Source organism: Gallus gallus, chromosome 3 (assembly GCF_016699485.2).
Source record: "Gallus gallus isolate bGalGal1 chromosome 3, bGalGal1.mat.broiler.GRCg7b, whole genome shotgun sequence".
In the NCBI taxonomy this organism is placed as follows: Eukaryota; Metazoa; Chordata; class Aves; order Galliformes; family Phasianidae; genus Gallus; species Gallus gallus.
This window is the reverse complement of record NC_052534.1, coordinates 94,753,525-94,772,532: the sequence shown is the minus strand read 5'-3', so window position 1 is coordinate 94,772,532 and position 19,008 is coordinate 94,753,525. Positions and strand designations below refer to the sequence as shown.

The following is a 19,008-nucleotide window of genomic DNA, read 5'->3' as shown; positions in this document are numbered from 1 at the left end:
TCAGCTCTAGAATGACACTAGAATAAATGAAAAGATTGTAAGTATTCAACTCTTTAGATTTGTAAAGAAAAAAAATGTTGTCAAGTCCATCAAATCACCTTTCACAACAGAATAACAACCTGTTTGGAAAAGAAAAAATAAAGAAGTATGATACACCTGAGGTTTTTAAGCTTTTGACTTAGTTTTCTAATCTGATTTCATAAAAAGATTCAGAGTAAGTGGTTAAAATAATTCTTTGCATGAAATTAATTGGGAAATTGACCCCAGTATTAAATAACTTTGATCTGGAAAGATAGCTACATAAGTATGAAATCTAAAGGGTTCTGTGGCAGGTCTGGTACTCTCCAGTGGGCACATCACATAAATTACATAGTAGAAAAGAGATATGTTTTTGAAATCTGAACTTAAATCAACCTTGAATTGCAAGTGTATTACAGGACAGGATTAAAACTCAAACAACCTTGATAAATTGAATACATTCTTGACATCAAGAATGACACTGACAAATTGGATAAATGACTTACAATAAATGGGACACAATTCAAGCAGGATGTGTGCAGAACATGGCTGTAACAAATAAACAAAAGTGAAGTATAAACGTAACAGGAAAACAAATGTTTGGAGAAATATTACTATAAAAACTTTTGAAGCTATGGTGGATCACACACTAAACATAAATTAATGGTGACATACGTACATTACAAAACAGTTAACATCAGATTGGCAATAGCAAACAGGTATACTATAGGGAAGATGTTCAGGAATCCCTTCCACTTAGAAGAAAATGTGAATTCAGCCAGAGATGAGTTCTACATGTGCTCCTGAAAGGCATTGAACTTCTGGATAGGGTCTAGTGGTCAGCAGCAAGTCTGATCAGATTGCTGAATATTATGACCTAGCAAGGAAATGCAAATTGGATGTTTTGTTTAGTTTGTAAGTGCAAATAAAGGAAGTAGAGGAGAGACTTAAAAATATCTTTCAACTATAGAAAAATTTTTCTGAAAAATAAGAAGTAATATTTGATGTCAGTTTTTATGAGTTTTCTTTCTTCACACACTGGAGGTAGAAAAGGCCTCATGAGTTGAAGTTACAACAGTTGAAATTTGCTTGAAATTTTCATACTGTAAGGAGAGGGAAGTATTAATTAAATTATCTTTCCGGTGATGATTATAGAATCCTAAAACTTTGTAGACCAGTTAAGGCAAAAAGCTCTTATACATAATAAATAGGTGAGTAGATACATAGGTAGAAATTTTACGTTAAGTAGTTTGTATTAATTCCTTTAGACTCTTTCCTTTTGATCCCACAATCTTTACTGAATCCTGTTTTTTTCTTCTTAGGGAATAAAAATGATACAGAGCAATCTTAACTGCTTTCGTTGCTTCAATCACATTGTCAGTTGCTGGAAATGGTCCCCATTTTGAGAAAGATAAATGCAGAGATGGGAGTATGAGAACAGTCATGACACCGGGATTACAGTCTCCTGTGGAAGCGTGTAAAATCTACAATGGATATAACTACTTCTCCTTGGATAAATTTTCATCCCACTTGAAAGTGAGACTTCACCATAAAGTGTGTGCTTATTCCAGAGGAACTGTACAATCTCGGAGCCTGGAATTTAGTTATCCTTGGTTCAGTCTACAGAATATCTCAAAGGCTTTGAAACCAGTGTAGGGCTTAGAAGACAAGCTGTGTTGCTGACAGATACATATTCAGGAACATGGTATGGATTTAGTATATTTCAGGATTGAATAAGACATAAATAACTATACTTTTTCCTTATTTGTTAGGATGAGCTGTCTTTCATCTGCAGAAGATGAGTGAAAGTTTGACCATGAGCAATTCTGCTTGAAATCTTTGCACGTAAGTAAAAAACTTCTTTCATCTGGGTGAAGAAAAGGAGAGAGCTATATTCAATTTCACATATATTAAATAAATACAACAGTACAATGATAATAACAACAAATCAATAGGATGAGGAATAGAAACAACAGGAAAACATTTATTTTTGTCATTTCTTAGTTGATTTTATCTCATAAACTATAATGAAAACATATGTGACAAGCTCCTAAAAATGAAGCGTTCACCAACCATTTATGTGCTATAGATAAAAATAATTACATTGCTTCCGTTATTTAAATAAAGTTGATTTCTTGTTTCAGGTTAAAAGCAAATAACTGCAGTTGGTATCCCTATTCTATAATAAGAAATAAACACAAATTAGGTTTCAGTTCTAATTACTGCTGAACTGTCTTACCTGTGTTTTTAAAATACACATCTGGGCAATTTTAGCTTTTTTTTAATGCATATTAGGAAGAATTAGTATTTCAGAAAAGGTTTCAATGTTCTTATTTATTTATAAAAAAAAAAAAAAGAAAAAGAAAATGTATATATATCAGGAAAAATGCCAATAATTAATTTTTGTGTCTATATAATCTACTATTGTATTGGAATTATTTCTAACAGCTAACTGCCCTAGTCTCCTTACATTTATATACTAGCTGAGTATGGAAAGTGCATATTTAAATAAGTCTTCAGGAAACCCTATAGGTAGTTGAATTTCCTAATTTATTGTGAAAAACGGGAAAATTCTGTCAGACTTTATGGTGCAGACTTGAACTACTATTCCTCCTGGCAAGGGTTTCAGTGCAAATAATGGCAGTAAAGCCAAACTCAGGGTGATAATTAAGCTTATAGTGGGCAGATTTTTTTTACTCCTAGAGTCACCACAATAGACTGTGGATTAGTTTGAGTGGCTGAATAAAGTCATGTCACATAACAAAGGAAGAAGATCTGAAATAAATAGTTTATTTGTTGTACTTTTTTTTTCACTGTATCAGCAGCACTGCTAAACAGTGTGAGGATGATACAATCTCCATAATATAACTGCTTGATAAAAATCTCCACACCAAAAAATGAAATGAATAAGTACCAGTGGAGAAGTTCAGAGAACGTAGAGCAGCAGGGAGGCTGATCTGTGAGTCTCTCAGACAGTGAATGGTCAAAATCAGTTCTAGAAGTCTGTTGAGTGCATTTAAGGCAAATGACTGCTTCCAAGTTTCTACTGTGATAGACCCAAAATTAAGCCAAAATGCTGAGCAAATGAGAAATGCTGGGAACATTTGTCCACAGAGGCACACTCACAGAACCACAGGATTGTGTCCTGTTGGGCTTTAAATATTTCCAAGGATTGAGACACTGTAACTTCTCTGAGCAATCTGTTCCAGTGTTCCACTGCCCTCACCATAAAAAAAAAAAAAAATAATAATAATAAATAAAAAATAAAAAAACCTGCTCTGACGCTGAAGCAGAATTTCCTGTATTTCAGTTTTTGCCCAATGCCCCTAGTCCTGCCACAGAATACAGCTGAGAAAAGGCTGTCTCCAGATCCTTGTTATGTATTTATACACATTTACACGACTCCCCTTGAGCTTTTTTTTTTTTTCCCCCTCCAGAATGAATCAGCCTTTCCTCAGAGGTCAGATGCACCACTCTCTTCATCATCTTTGTGCTCCTTTGCTGGATCTGCTCCAGTATGTTCATGTCTCTCTTGTACTGGGCAGCCCAGAAGTGGATCCAGCACTCCAAATGTGCCTCATCAGGGCTGAATAGAGAGGAAGGATCACTTCCCTTGACCTGCTGGCATTGCAGCCTGTTGCAAGCCAGGACATTTTTGAACTTTGCTGTGAAGGCCCTTTGCTGGCTTATGGTCAACTTGATGCCTGACAGGAGTCACAGGGTTTTCTCTCCAAAGCTGCTTTCCAGCCAGCTGGTCTCCAGTGTGCGCTGCTGGATAGAGTCATTCCTCCCAGGTGCAGGCCTTGGTATTTCCATTTGCTGTACTTCATAAATTGGAGCATTTCTCCAGCTAGCCAAGGTCCCTCTGAACTGCAGCACAAGCATCTGGTGGATTAGTTACTCCTCCCAATTCTGCAGCCACATGGATACAAGCTGACAGTGCAGATTTATGTGCAGTATCAGAGGTTCTCCTGAAAGCACACAGAACCATGCATATTATTTGCTAGATTATACAGAACAAATGCATATATATATATGTGTGTACACAGATATATAACCATACACAGATATGTATATATATACACATGCATTGATATCCATATAGGTATACGTTAGGAGTAGCAGACAAGTTCATGGCTTGTGGAAAGATATTAGGTCGATGAATTTCATTTCAAGCACATTTTAGAAAGTGTCCAGCACATTCATATTCCACAGACAATGGAGATGAATATGCTTACAGACATCAAGTCCTGCCATCCAAAAATGATCATCCGCCCCTGCCAAGCACAGCCACAGGGACAGCACATACCAACACTGTCTTCATTTTATCAGTTCTTCAGGAAGCCCAGAGATTGCTGTACCTTGTGTCAAGGTTCAGTGAAGCAAGCACATACTGGTTGGCAGCCTGCCGAGCCCAATACACTGATCTTGGCAGTAAGCTGTAGGAAGGATGGTATTAAGATTCTTCTTTGCCTCTATTCAGTGCAATGTAAAGGTAATTCTCCTTTTAAAATCCTTTGCACTGCAAATATTGTGCAAGTTATTAAAGTAAGATATTCAAAATTCAGAACTAATTCCCACTTTGATGAGCAGTTTAATTAAATGTTCCCTAAAGGTGATCTGGCTTTCTTGAATATACCCTAATAAAGCATTTCTGTGAACACCATATTTATTAAAAAAAAAATGCATGCTTAATATCCTAGGAAAAGAGTTTGAATGACATGGTCATAGCAGAATATAAAACACAGGTTAATGTAGAATCAAGTGGACAATTAGACTGAAATAGATTTAGAGATGAGATTTAGAGATATTGGACAGAAAAGATGTAGATGGGTAGACACAGGGCAGAGATGGAGAGACGAAGAGATAGATACAGCAGAAATAGTCTCATGAAATAGTCTTTCCGTGTTTGGTGTGCAGCTGCATAGCACCTGCCTGACATTTACAGCAGATAGCTTTTATTCATTTCATGGGATATTCATCAAAATGTGGTTGAGAGATGGAGAAAATTCCAAGTATGTGTCATCACTTTACTGGCTTGTGCAGCTGTTTCCTAAAGCGCACAATGATGTTGTGTTGTTAAGGAAATACACTGTCACCCCACTGAACAAATAAAGCATTTAGTTTTATTGAGTAACATTACAATAATGATGCGAGATAATAGACTAAAAATACTGCTTATTCAGTGAGTATGGACAAGAACTTTACTGTCCATGAAAGAATCACTTCATGTATGGAAAATAAAAACTGTGCAATTTATTTATCTAATATTAATTGTCAAGCTACCTTTTTAATCATATTGGTGTAATATGCTTACAGACATGAGATTCGGTCAAAGACAAGAATCTTAATTGCAGAACTCATCAGAATTACTAGAGAGAAAAAAATAAAAATAAAAATAAATAAACAGATAGAGGGTTGTATCAATAGATTCTATGTGTATATAAAATAATTGTGCTGGAGAAAGGATAAAACTAAGTTAGGGTGCTTTGTTGTTGCTGTCAGGATATTGAACTCATACACTTCTGATCATATGAAAGGCTCATGCTTCCTTTTCCTAGGAATATACCTGGACTGATTTTGCATCTCTTTTTATAAGATACTAATATTTGTCAAAACCTGACACTTTAGAAGCTTTAAAGATATTTATGATGATGATGATGGTATTTCAGCTGAACTGTCTAAGCCACAACCCTATGGAACTATACTGTTAATTTTATGGGACTGTTTTGCACAGGCAAATCCAGCCCAGTGCCACAACATTGTGTTCCTTTTTTATTTTATTTCTTTCAATTTTTCAACTGTTTTTGAAGGAAAAGAACCCTCTGCAGTATTTCCTCTCAGAGATTCAGATGGGAGCCACTTGTTAGTAGTGGTTTAATTCCTAATAATTCATCATATATTTTCTTACGTATATTTTCTTATATTTAAACATACATTTTAGGTTTCTTGAAGTAACCAAAACTTCAAGCAAAGATGTAGGGAAAAAGTACAGGCTTTAAATACTGCATGCATGAGAGTGCATGTTGGTACAGAGTGGGTCAAAATCAGTTGATGAGCTAGCAAGTCAAAGGAGGTGATTGTTCCCCTCTACTCTGCCCTTGTGAGGCCCCATCTGGAGTATTGCATTCAGACCCAGGGTCTCCAGTATAGTAAAGGCATAGATTTGTTGGAGTGAGTCCAGAGGAGGCCACAGAGATGATCAGCGGTCTGGAACATTGCTGCTATGAAGAAAGGTTGAGGGAAATGGGCTTGTTCAGTTTGGAGAAGAGAAGGCTCTGGAAGACATTATAGAAGTCTGCCAGTACCTGAAGAGTGTCTACAGGAAAGATGGAGAAGGACTCTTTACTGGGAGGATAAAAATATAACAGTCTGACAGTGACAGGACAAGGGAGAATGGTTTTTAACTAAAAGAAGGAAGATTTATATTTAATATTAGAAGGAAACTTTTTACTCAGAGACTGGTGAAGCTCTGGCACAGACTGCCAAGAAAAGCTGTGGATGCCCATTCCTGGAGGTATTCAAAGCCAGGTTGGACGGAATACTGGGCAGCCTGACCTGGTGGGTGGCAATCCTTCCTATAACAAAGAGTTGGGACAGGATGATCATTAATGTCCCTTCCAGCCCAAGCCATCCCATGACTATGATTTTATGAAATATAGTGATAGAACAAGGGTCAGTGGTTTTAAACTAAAAAAGGTTAGATTTAAATTAGATGTAAGGAAGAAACTATTCACAGTGATGTTGGTGAGACATCAGCACAGGTTGCCCAGAGAAGCTCTGGGTGCCCCAGTCCTGGAGGCGCTCAAGGGCTGATTGTCTGGGCAATGTAGTCCCTACTGATGGCAAGGGTTTGGAGATAGATGATCTTTAAGATTCATTATGATTCCTTCCAACCAAAAGCATTCTATGTTTCTATGAATTTCTTTTCAACTGAAGCCTCATTCATGTACTTCACCTGACCCAAAACCTGACCACAGCCTTTCACACGAGTGTCACCAAAGAACACCTTTCATTCTGCACTGTGTCATTCAAGCTTAGTGGTATTTCTGCCCAGTATAATGACAAATCCTGTCCTCCAGAAAAGCATTCCCATAAGAGCTATCTTGAAGCACACATAGCCTACACCATGGCTGTGGGAGGAAATTGAAGGTAACAGCTTACCAGCACAGGGTTACCCTACCAATGATTTCCCCTTGCACAGCCAGCGTGTGACAGCATGATGCCAGTGATACTTGATGTGCTGTTCCTGACCAGCTGGAACTAAGGACCATAGTAGTGCTGGGAGACAGGAGAGGGAAATAGAAGAAGGCTTCTGCAAATGCGAGATATGAAAAATATAGCATTCAATAGACTTATGATGTTTACTTATTTATTGTAAATTGAAAGAAAAATTAAAAATCTACAAATCCGTTTTAGAGGGCTGAATGCTAAACTACTGATGTAAGCCCTTAGGATGATCTTTGCAATCACAGCTATGGTGACATGCAGTTACTGAATCCATCCAGGCCATCTGTGGTGGCAGCTGAAGAAGGGAGTTGAGATACTCTGTTGTAATTTATGGAGAAAGCTTCAGTGCTCCCTGAGAGACCGCACTGTTCTAAAGGCAGCCTTAACCACTGCAACCACAAGCTTTTCTAACTTGAGCACTCGGTAGCATCCTCTCAGTGAAAGGATAGTGGATTCAGTCCATAATGCAAACTGTCCATTGAAGCCTCCTGCAGCTAAGCGAGGAGCTCATAAGGGTTGGAACATTTTGGGCTTTGTCCTTTAGAACAAAGTTGTTAAACTATGACCTCATGGTGCCTCTGTCATTACCATGGCTTAGATCCAAAGGCAATTGAAGTCGACTCCTATTGACTTCAGTGGGCTTTGGAACAAGCCTCCTTCCACTTCAGCACAAGGCTATTTTTAATGAATGAAGACAGCCTCATCAGAATCCGTTTTGGCCTTTAAAAATGGAGTGTACTGTTGCACTGGAACTGAAAGCCTCATCGTGATGCTTGGCTATGATATCAGGATGGAAGGGGAGATAAAAGCCCTTTTCTTGCATCAAGCTGCTCCTGCTGGAGCTGCCTTTTTCTCATTTCTTTTTTGTTGAAATAGCAGTACTATTGTTTGTTTTTATTGGTCTCTTGGGATTTGAAAATCTCTTCCAAGGGAGGGAAGCGCAACCTGCACACACACACACACCACACCTGTCTTGTGTGCTCACTGCCATCTATATTTCTGCAGAAATATTTTATCTTCATCATCTACAAGCTAGTGGTTTCCTATTCAAAATAAATTTTCTATTCATTTATGACCCAAGACAGATCTCCCAGAAGAATTCACTATAATATTGCTCTGCACAAACAGTTTTTCCATTCTTAAAATATGTAGCAGAACAACTTCCAAACTACTTCTTGTGCTCAAGGGAGATCTTTTGATTTTATTACTTCTATTTCTCGTAGTGTGTAGTCCTGTCTTAAATAATCAAGCAATTTCATTTTAATGTAAGCAAGGTACACTAATTAAAAAAAAAAAAAAAAAAAAGAGAGACAGAGAGAGAAAAAGAGAGATTTCAGAAATTAGATAACTGGATTTTTCAAGCATAATTGTGTGATATTATGTGTCTGAGGCAGTAATAGGCTGCATTTCAGATCATAATTAGTGATAGAAGATGACTGTACTAAATACAGCAAAAAAGGAAACTCATAAGTAAAAAATAAAATTGAAGAATGATCTCTCTAACTTGATATTTCAAAACCTGAATAACTTCTTACGTTGTTTGATTTTATAATATTCATTTCATAAGTAGTATGTTGCCCTGAAGCAGGAAGAGTACCTATTTAAACATGTTAAAATACCTTATTCAAAATTAATGACAAATTTCAGCTAACTCTGAACTGTGAGAGAAGAAGGTAAGAAGACCTGAATGTCAAGGAGAAGTGTCTTTAACTTGCTTGGTGTTAAGAACCCATAGAACTCATAAAAGGAAATATTCTGAACTTTCAGGGTGTACTTTGGGTGGAATTCACTCTAGCAGTGGAAAGTGTTGTTATTGAAAAGAACAACAGAATTTTAAGGGCCTGAGCCAAAAGGAGCCAGAATATGGAAACAGCCCAATCCAAAGCCCACTGGAGTAAATCAAAGTCTTTCTATTCCTCACTATGAACTTGATTCAAATTGAGAACTTATCATGGTGACATCTGTGCATTCTTCACTGATGGATGTGGTGAAACAGTGCTGGAGACAATCACAGATAGCTACCATTGCTCCAAAATAACTATTTCCTGGCTTTGTGTAGCATTTCTTCAGTTTTTCATGCCATTTTTTTGAATGTCATCTTTCATCTGTTTCCCATGGCTCCTTTCTGTTTCCTATTCTCTTTCTCTCTCTCCCTTTTTTTTATTTTTTTTTTTCTTTCACAAGATAAAGCAATAACATATACAATCAGGTGTGGAACATTATTTTGGAATGTGCCCAGTCAGACTTTCAATTGAGATTGTTTTTTTTTTTTTTTTTTTTTTTTTATTCTGCTCAATAAAATATACATAAGAAGGTTGGAAACTGGAGTACTGCATTTGTGGCAACCTGAAGAATAACATCTTACCTTCTTCCCCAGGAGAGATTAAATTATGAGTCACCTCTTTCCCTGCCACTCCTCCATATGTAAATTCTGCTGCTATCTTACATTAGAAATAGGCAGGAAAAAATGAAAGTGCAGCTGCCTCCTTGCTTTTCACCTCATAGGAAAACATTAATGTTCCATTTCTTTGGGATTAGGGAAGAGTTCAGGTCCAGCTGGGGTCCACCACACACATGCAATAGACTGTGAGGCCAGTCTGTGTAAAGTTTTCATGAGTACTACTGAGCCTGATTACTGGTCCTCAGTACAAGTATTGTTCTGCATTATAACTGTCCAGCTCATGGCTAGCCCAAAGGGACTAAGGAATAATACAGTACACACCTGGAAAACAGTAACTTGCCAATACGTCTCTAGTAATATTATCTGCACTTTGATCTACACAAAGTGAGAGCAGAAAGAATTTATTTTGGGGCAGTGTGAATGTGTAGGCTTAGGGAGGGTCCCTTGAATTCAGAAATATCATGGTGTGGTAGGCTTTTGAGAGATAATTTCATTCCACTAAAATGATAAGAAGACAAAGAGAATAGAGATGTAGGCTACTGACTTCCCAAATAAGTCTGTCTTGGCAAACAGCATTGCCTGCTTCTCTTTCCCTTCATAAAAAATCGTTCCTTCAGCACAACAATCAGTATGTGCAAAGACAGCAAGTCTTGTCTCCAGCCAGAAACATATTTTATTCTGCCTCAAGTCTAGTCAACGTTGCACAGCTGGAGTGCTGAACTACCCTAGTTTGGTTATCAGGAAGGCAATAGGGTTATTGAATGTGTCAGCATCAGATCTTACTTTTTGAACAAATAAACTGTCTTTTACTGCAGATTTGATATGAACTTTTGAAATAGTCTGCCCTCGTCAGTCTTCTTACCTTAATACCTTTTTCTCAGTGTATTTTTTGTTTCCTGAGCACTCTTTCCTCTCAAGATTTTGCTGAGAATACTTGAAGCCAGATGCCTTGGTCTCTCACAGTCTTTTCTCAGAGCCTCCATAAAGCAGAGCCCCTAGCAAAGGCAATGAAACAGGCTCTGCCAGCCTTTCTGAGAGAGTCTCTGCTACCCATCTTACCTCTGCTGTTCCTTAGGGCATCCATCTAGAAAGGGCAGATGCAGAGGAGAGGCATGCAGAAGTGCTTTATGTCCTTTAATTCTCACTGCTTTTCCAGTGGGACTTCAGAGGTGCAAGGAAAAGCCTATTCCATTTATTAAGCAAGGTTATCTCTGTTCACAAATGGCCACTTAATGATGTGAATACATACATCCCCAATAGTAAATGACTGTAAAGTCCCGCCAAGCAAATTTTGAGATAATCTTTGGTTTAGCCATAAAATGTAGATGAGTTAGAAGCGATAGAACTATAGTCATAGAATCATAGAATGGCCTGGGTTGAAAAGGACCACAATGATCTTCTGGTTTCAATCCCCTGCTACGTGCAGGGTCACCAACCACCAGACCAGGCTGCCCAGAGCCACATCCAGCCTGGCCTTGAATGCCTCCAGGGATGGGGCGTCCACAACCTCCTTGGACAACCTGTTCCAGTGTGTCACCACCCTCTGTGTGAAAAGCTTTCTTCTAATATCTAACCTAAATCTCCCCTGTCTCTGTTTAAAACCATTCCCTCTTGTCCTATCACTATCCACCCTTGTGAACAGCCGTTCCCCCTCCTGTTTATATGTTCCCTTCAAATATTGGAAGGCCACAGTGAGGTCTCCCTGGAGCCTTCTCTTCTCCAAGCTAAACAAGCCCAGTTCCCTCAACCTTTCTTCGTAGGAGAGGTGCTCCAGCCATCTGATTGTCTTAGTGGCCCTCTGGACCTGCTCTATGAGCTCCGCGTCTTTCTTGTACTGGGGGCTCCAGGCCTGTACGCAGTAGTCCAGGTAGAGTACTTACGAACATCCAAAGTGAAGAAATACAGCTCCTGACATCTATGTTCTGTGGTTAAGCTGGAAGAGAAACATAGCAACTAGAAGAGAATGGAAAGAAGGAGTATTACCTATAGTGATAAGGATTTAAGCTGTAAATGTCCTGAAATTGACCATTTACATGTGGCCTCCCTCAGAATAAAGGAAATGGTGAACTGGAAAGAAGCACGCCTGCATATCTGATGTTATAGGCAACAATAAACAGAATAGTTGGAAAGATGTCTCCTTGTGTTTTAGGTGAGTTAAGGCAAGAGAGCTCAACCATCTGTTTCCAATCAGTGTTCAGAATATAAGACACAAATACACTTGCCATTTTTACTCTTAATCAAATTCACTTTGTGTTTTCATGCATGCCTGTATCAACTTTGTTTCCATTTTCCCCAGTATTGGGTGCTTCCCTCAGGAATTCAGCTGCTGAAATTGTGTATGCAAGATTCTTTTCACTTCCCTAGCAGCATTCTAGACTTTTTATGATTATAATCATTATTTCAAAGAATTAATACTTGAAAATAGCAAGTATATCCTGCCAGTTCAGAAGCCAGAATGGGAGCCAATCTACATAGTAAATTGGTAGAGACCAATTCATCTTTGCAGTCAGTCTGGTTTAGGCTACTGGGAAGCCAGCCCCAGTGGACTGAGTAAGCAAAGAGCAGTTCATCCCATCTCATCCTTTTCAGACACCTAACTTAGAGACAAGTCTAAGCCTCACTGCACTTGTGAAATAATATAATATGGAATACCTATGGATAAACCATGACAGTCCACTCCAGAGGTACTATTTCTTTCCACTGGATGTAACGTAACTTAGTTGTCTATTCATCCGATCTGTAGCCCTCCAGTTTAGGTGAGATAAAAAAAAAAGTGAGCAAATCAGGGAGAGAAGCTCAGCTTTGAACTCTGCAGCCCAGCTCTGTGAAATGAATAAATGAATGACTCTGTAGAGCAGAGGAAATGAAACACACCAAACATAAATATTGCGAATCCATCTTTGAATGAGTGTAAGAGGGAGATAAAAATAGATTTTTAAGAAATAAGGCTGTCTTGCAATTCTGTTAGTTTTAGACACCTTTTTAATGTTGCTATGTGTCTCCTAGACTGATGTGGGTTGGGAACTTGCCATGTTACTGAAAGGTAGCTAAGGTAACTAAGACGTTGATCTTAGTATTTGCTCCTAACGCTTGATATAATAAAATGCCCATAGAAAGAAAGTATGAGAAAATCCGTCAGAGATTTCAGAAAAGCAGTGTGAAGCCATACTTTATTAGGAAGACGTCAGGTCCCGTCCAGTAGGGCCAGCATCAGCTGGAGCAGCCCAGCCTCCTAAAAAGGCTGCAGTTCCCAGACCTGTCTCCTCAGGGCTTGGAACATCTCACCAGCTGTGTGTAGTCTGGCTCAGCAGTGCCTCTGGCTCCCATCAGCTTCCTACCAACATGCTTAGCCTCCAATTTTGGGAAACAAAAATACTGACTGGCACTACACCCCTGAAAGGGTGCCAGTCCCTGATTTCAGTCCACCTTCTGCCAAGGTCGAATTCCTCTCTACTTCCAGTTTCATTTTGTTTTACACCCTGTAGTCGAAAGGAGTTTCCCATGGGCATCCTTGGAACTGCTTCACCAACATTTACAATTACATAACTTTTAACGAATGTTAAGTGATGAGATGCTGTGGCTACAAGCTCACAGGTTTTGGTTTGTGAATTTGTCCTGTATTCAGAAGAAAAGTGCTCTCCTTTCAGTGACACTGGTTGGAGCACTGAGTGAAAGCAAATCCATTTGGGTACAGCCAGTGGGAACGCTGCTGTCATGGAGGGAAAGTGTCCTGCTGGCAGCCTGGGCTTGAACAGATCTGCATTGTGGATGCAAAATAACCTTGATATGCACTTTTCTACACAGGTGGCTTATCAAAAACAGTAAGAATAGTATTTTACATAGGTGTTCTATGAAACATCGTATGCATGGCTTTTCACACCACCATTTTATACTTGTTTAATTTGCATTTGGTGCTTTTTCTTCTTTCACTTGTATTTGCATATATGTGTTTATTTTTTATTTACACAGATGGTTTTGTTTTTTTTTTTTTAATAAATGCAGTGTCATCTACTTGATGCCTCTCCCCTATGTATTTATCTCATTTTTTTGACCCTTGCCCTGCTATGAATCCACCCTGCAAGGTTTTCAGCTGACATTGTTCATATCCAAGATGATTCTATGTTCTTAGTTCTCTCCCACTTCGGGTTGACTATAGGTTAAACATATTCTCCTTGGCCACCTATGTAGTCTTGCTGTTTTACTGAGTGCAGAAGTGGCAGTTTAGGAGTGGGGTCACGGGATAGAAGGCTTATTGGCGCAAGTAAATGCTCTTGGTTGCTGCTTGCTGGCTAGTCCATACAGAAAAAAAAAATGGGTCTCATTATCTTCATGTATTGAAAATAATGCTATTGGAAACAATATCTAAACTAAATTACAGTAGTAAACTGTGGAACTATCTGAAAGCATTCTAGAGCAATTCAGATGCTACGAACCCTCCAGTATCATCTGTGGCCAAAAACAAGTGACAGAGATACAAAACACAGCTGCCTACTTGTCTCTTGCTCACTCTCCTTTTTGCCTCCCAGGTTTCTTCAGAAAGCATATCCTAAAGATACATGTATCTGGTCTGTGAAAGTAATGACAAACAAAAATTTATTTTTATATTTTAACTTCATTCTTCCCATTCAGCATCTTCAGAATATCCACAGAATATGCTCCAGCTATTCCCCATTCTCCATCTTAGGGAAATGCCTATACTCACTGAACATTTCTGCTGAAGAACCGAGCGATTATCTTTTTTTCTCCAAAACTTCATTTAATAGAGTCTTTGTTTGTCTCTTTTGATGCTCCACATGTGGAGACAAGAGGAATCAGGAAATGTGCCTGGACCTCTCTCATCCATCTGGTAAGTGGATGGATTCTTCAGTGCTCTGCCTGAAGGATATGTGCCAATGCGTTGTTCAGTGCTTGTTGCTACTTTTCCCATATGTTCTTAGTCAATTGTTGCAATCCGTAGCTATTGTTCTGGGATAGGAATTAGTCACAATATCCAGAAAATAGTTGTGCAATACCAGTAATCCCTGACGCCGATTTTGTGTATCACATCTTGCATGTCATTATCTCCTGGAACTTCCACTGCCATCAGCACATCTTATGCAATATCTCCTAGAACTTCCGCTGAGACATCAGAGGCAAATAAGGATGGAGAGACTTCCAGTTAAAGTGCCCTCCAAGTAACACTGACTTCTTGCCGAGGCTTGAATGATGGCGATATTCACAAGTCTTCAGAACTGCCTAGTGCCTGTCTTCTGAGGGATTATCACCCTCGATCAAAGACTTCTCTCACAGCCTTCATTTAATCAAGAATTAAATGTGAAGTAGCACCAGAATATAGCTTTTTTTCTCAGATGAATATTCATCCTGCCATTAAGTAAAGGTTGGCTGCTAATTTTAGTTATTCAATAGCCCTTAGCTCACAAATTATTAGAATACTGCATTTTTACCATCCTGACATACTGGTATCTTAGTGTAGCCAAATCTACAGACGGCCTGAACCCGTCATACAAGTCAGGTCCTAAAAGCAGATAATAAAGTAGGACTAGGAGATCAGATCAGATATAGATATCTGAATTTAGACAATGTGAACAATGTGAATCCCATCCACTTTTGTCTGTATAAGCTTGAACTTCATCAGAATGAGAACACTCTCATGATGTTCTAGACCCAGTTCAAAACCAAAGCTACAAGTGACATTTGAGACATAACATAAATCTAAATTCAAATACTTCAAAGTATGTGCAGAATTCAAGTTAAAATGTGCCCTAATTTAATTGAAAAACAGACAAAATCAACACAGAAAGTTTTACAAATACTATGTTTTACCTTTTCAAAAGCAAACTTGCACAGACTTTTAATAGTAAGACCATTTACATTCCACAGAGGTTTAATCATGTTTGAAAATCATTTAGAGCATGCATTCCTCTGCAAAATAAAATAAAATAAAATAAAATAAAATAAAATAAAATAAAATAAAAAGGTATCCATCAGGGAGTTGCATGTAATTTATAATTTGCAGTGTGTATATTGAAACAATTTTCATGTTCTACTTTACAAATCAAACAACAGATTATCTGACTACAAAAGAATACTATCTGACACTTTCCAGAGTAAGCTGCAGGAAAACCTCATTGTACATTTAACAAAATCTTCTTGCTTGTCTGCAAGAGAAGTCACTTGCCACTTTGCTCCCAAACTCTGCTACTCCATTTTAGTTGAAGAGCAACACTACATGTATCTGCTTTGCAATTTTTCAGAGAGCCATTTTAAAGTTGACTAGCTTTAGAGACACAGTCTGAGGGGGACTGAAGAGCAAAGAACTGAATGAAAACAATCTGAAGTTTTGGAACTTAAACCTGGTCCTTCATATTGCAAAATGCATGCAGTATATGATTTTAGTAATGCAGAGCAGAGGACAAAAATGTAGAAGCTGGAACTTTGTATATGAATGAGCAAGTGAAAGGCCTGCTAGGCCTCATCAATTTTTCATTGAGTTCCCTCTGTGTACCACCAAAGTGTCTTTCAGGCTAAAACATCACCATATCAAGGCAGTCACTGAACATTCCTCAAATGAAATACATTCCCATTTCTAAGTCTGTAAATCAAATAATTTTAGATAAATTATTAACAGCAGCATCCACTGAGCTATTCCTATTAAAAAAGAACAGTTTTTTTTTTTTTTTTTTTACCCACAGGTTTTACTAAAGACTGATAAGATCTATTTCTCTTAATCATTTACTGTTTGTTTTTTTTCAGTTTGTCTCTCTGAATCTTGTTTCATAACACATTTCAATATTAATTCAATGATAATGGTCATTGACAGCTTGCTACATGTTCAAATTAGTGACAGCAAAATTTATTCACCAGAGAAAGAAAAGTCCTCCACAGCAAAGATTGTCACTGATCTTATTTGGAAAAAATTAAATCACAAGGCCAGGCTAAAACCAACATCAAATAAATGTAGAGGCCATCTTGTCTGGATTATAATTAATTTTGAATTCTTCCTGTTGCCATGACACCAGGCATGAAAAAGAACAAGCCAGGCATTGAAAAGAACTGAAGAGCTGGTTGGAGATTTTTTTCTTCTTATGATAAACATTGCAAGAAAATCCCATATTACTGAAACAAAAGTGAGTAGAAACAGCAGAAGGGATTTTCCTCCTTGTGGAGTAGAAGGTTGTAGGACAGATATCTTTTGAAATCTTGCTTATTTAAGGAAATAATCGTAATGATTCAGAGATGTTTGCTTAGCTTGCCTGATTCTCCTCCTGGCAAATCAAGTGATTAGCACCTTCTCTAATTCTTGCCGGCTACCTTTACTTAATATTCCTTCGCATCCACCCACTCCCTGCCACTGGGAGCAGCGCTCAGCCAGAGTGCAGCATGCAGCCCACACAGCCGGCACACATACCTTACACCGTCTGCAGCAGCTCTTCAGAGATGCTAGGAGAGGTTGAGTTCCTCAGGGTGCAAATGTCTATTTTATGCAAAGGTTCTACAAGACACTCCAGAAAGCCATGGAAATTTTTTGGAACTTCATGTTCTGACCATTTTAATGGACTTCTGAGAGATTATGAGATTTTCTTTTAAATAGAAAAGGTTTTCATTGCCCTACCAAGAAGCTGAACACCCCTTGTACCCAGGAGTTTTTATAGTTCCTGTGTTTCACACATGTGGTTAATGAACTCAGAACTGTCTCAGCTCTGTAAAACCTTTCTACTGAATCATTGTTACTGTCCTTATTGTAAAATCCCATGTAACACAAGCTCCCAATAACCAATAACTGTTTCTTAAAGTTAAAAATTTCTACTGAGTGCTCTCAGATGATAAGGGAATGGACAAAGATTGCTGGTAAGGATGTTGGCACTAAGCAAAAAATTTCATTTCTCTGTCACCTCAATGTATATTCAGCCTCATTTTATAGAGGTGACAGATAGAGAGGTGCCCTTTCCCAATGCCTCCCTGTTTTTCTGTTCAGGATCTGCTTGTTTTCTGTTCCCTACCGTGAGAAGCAGTGAAGTGGCTCCTGCAGAGACATCTCCCAAGGTTGTTCTTGACAAACAAGTACAACACTGCTTTGCACCTAGAAACCTGCCAAGAAGCTGTGTCAGACACAAGCAGCACCAAAAGGCCAGAGGTGTCCTGCATTTGAGAAATTTCTCATTCTGTACCCACCTGACCAGTGCTGAAAGCTGTGGAAATCTGTCTAACAACACGTGCTGATATTGGGAACAAAGTGCTATCAGTCTGGTAAGACACACTAAGCTACACCAATTCTCCTTCTACATTAAACAACTGTTTACATGAGTTAATAGTGATATGACAAGGGGGAATAGTTTTAAACTAAGATAGGGAAGGTTTAGGTTTGATATGAGTAGGAAGTTTTTCACTCAGAGGGTGGTGACACACTGGGACAGGTTGCCCAAGGAGGTTGTGGATGCCCCATCCCTGGATGCATTCAAGGCCAGGCTGGATGTGGCTCTGGGCAGCCTGGTCTAGTGGTTGGCAACCCTGCACATAGCAGGGAAGGTTGAAGCTAGGTGATCTTTGAGGTCCTTTTCAACCCAGGCCATTCTATTATTCTATGATTAGATATCTGTGGGGTCCTACAAAGGACAACTGGAGCCAGCTGAAAACCATGCCCCAAGCACATCCCAAACAGGCTGGAGCTGGCATGACCCAGAAGGTTCCCAAGAGTCCCTGGAAGTTTGGCAAGGAGATGGCAGCAGCCGGGACACCACATTTATATAATCATCAGCAGTCATGGTTTGTGTTAGTGCCAGCAGGATCCTGAAACATGTCTCCATGCTACAACAAATACTAGAAACTAACTTTTCACTGTGCCTTACACAGATGTGGGGTGGGGGGAGGAGACACAAACATTTGGCTGCATATAAATAGAGCAATAGAGAAGCAGAAGGGCTCACAGCAAACACTCATTGTAGTGTGCCTCCTCAGCCAAACATGTTGACTGCTAAACGGATGGTTGGAGTTATTGTTTGGACAGTTGCATTGTTTCTGCTGAACATCTGTATTGACGAACACAGACACGACAGCAGGCGTGGGTAGGAAGGGAGAGGAGAATAATTTGGCTCAGCAACAACATCCGTCAATTATAAAATATAAGGAAGATGCAATATTATCAGCCAATACATTATCTGTCTGGAACTAACTGATTTTTAGTATTCCCCCTCCTTTTCTTGGTGTGACTAATCAGTGCACTCTGAATGTGGCATTTTGAAACAGACCTTTCTCTCATTTTAGATTTATGGACTGAAACATCCCTGTGCTGAAATCAGTTTCATGAAAGTTCAAACACTGAGGCTTTTTGACTTTCAGAAAAGGTTTATATACTCTGAGAG

The 19,008-nt window shown here is 38.7% G+C and overlaps 1 long non-coding RNA gene across 1 annotated transcript; it reads right to left on the bottom strand.

The window, feature by feature from the left end:
• Positions 1-2,789: 2,789 nt before the first annotated feature.
• On the bottom strand, positions 2,790-17,109 carry LOC121110324. The gene is made up of 3 exons (XR_005858664.1): positions 17,058-17,109; positions 14,142-14,216; positions 2,790-3,989 (listed from the first exon to the last, which is right to left on the bottom strand). It is a non-coding gene; the product is annotated as an uncharacterized LOC121110324 (long non-coding RNA).
• Positions 17,110-19,008: the final 1,899 nt, after the last annotated feature.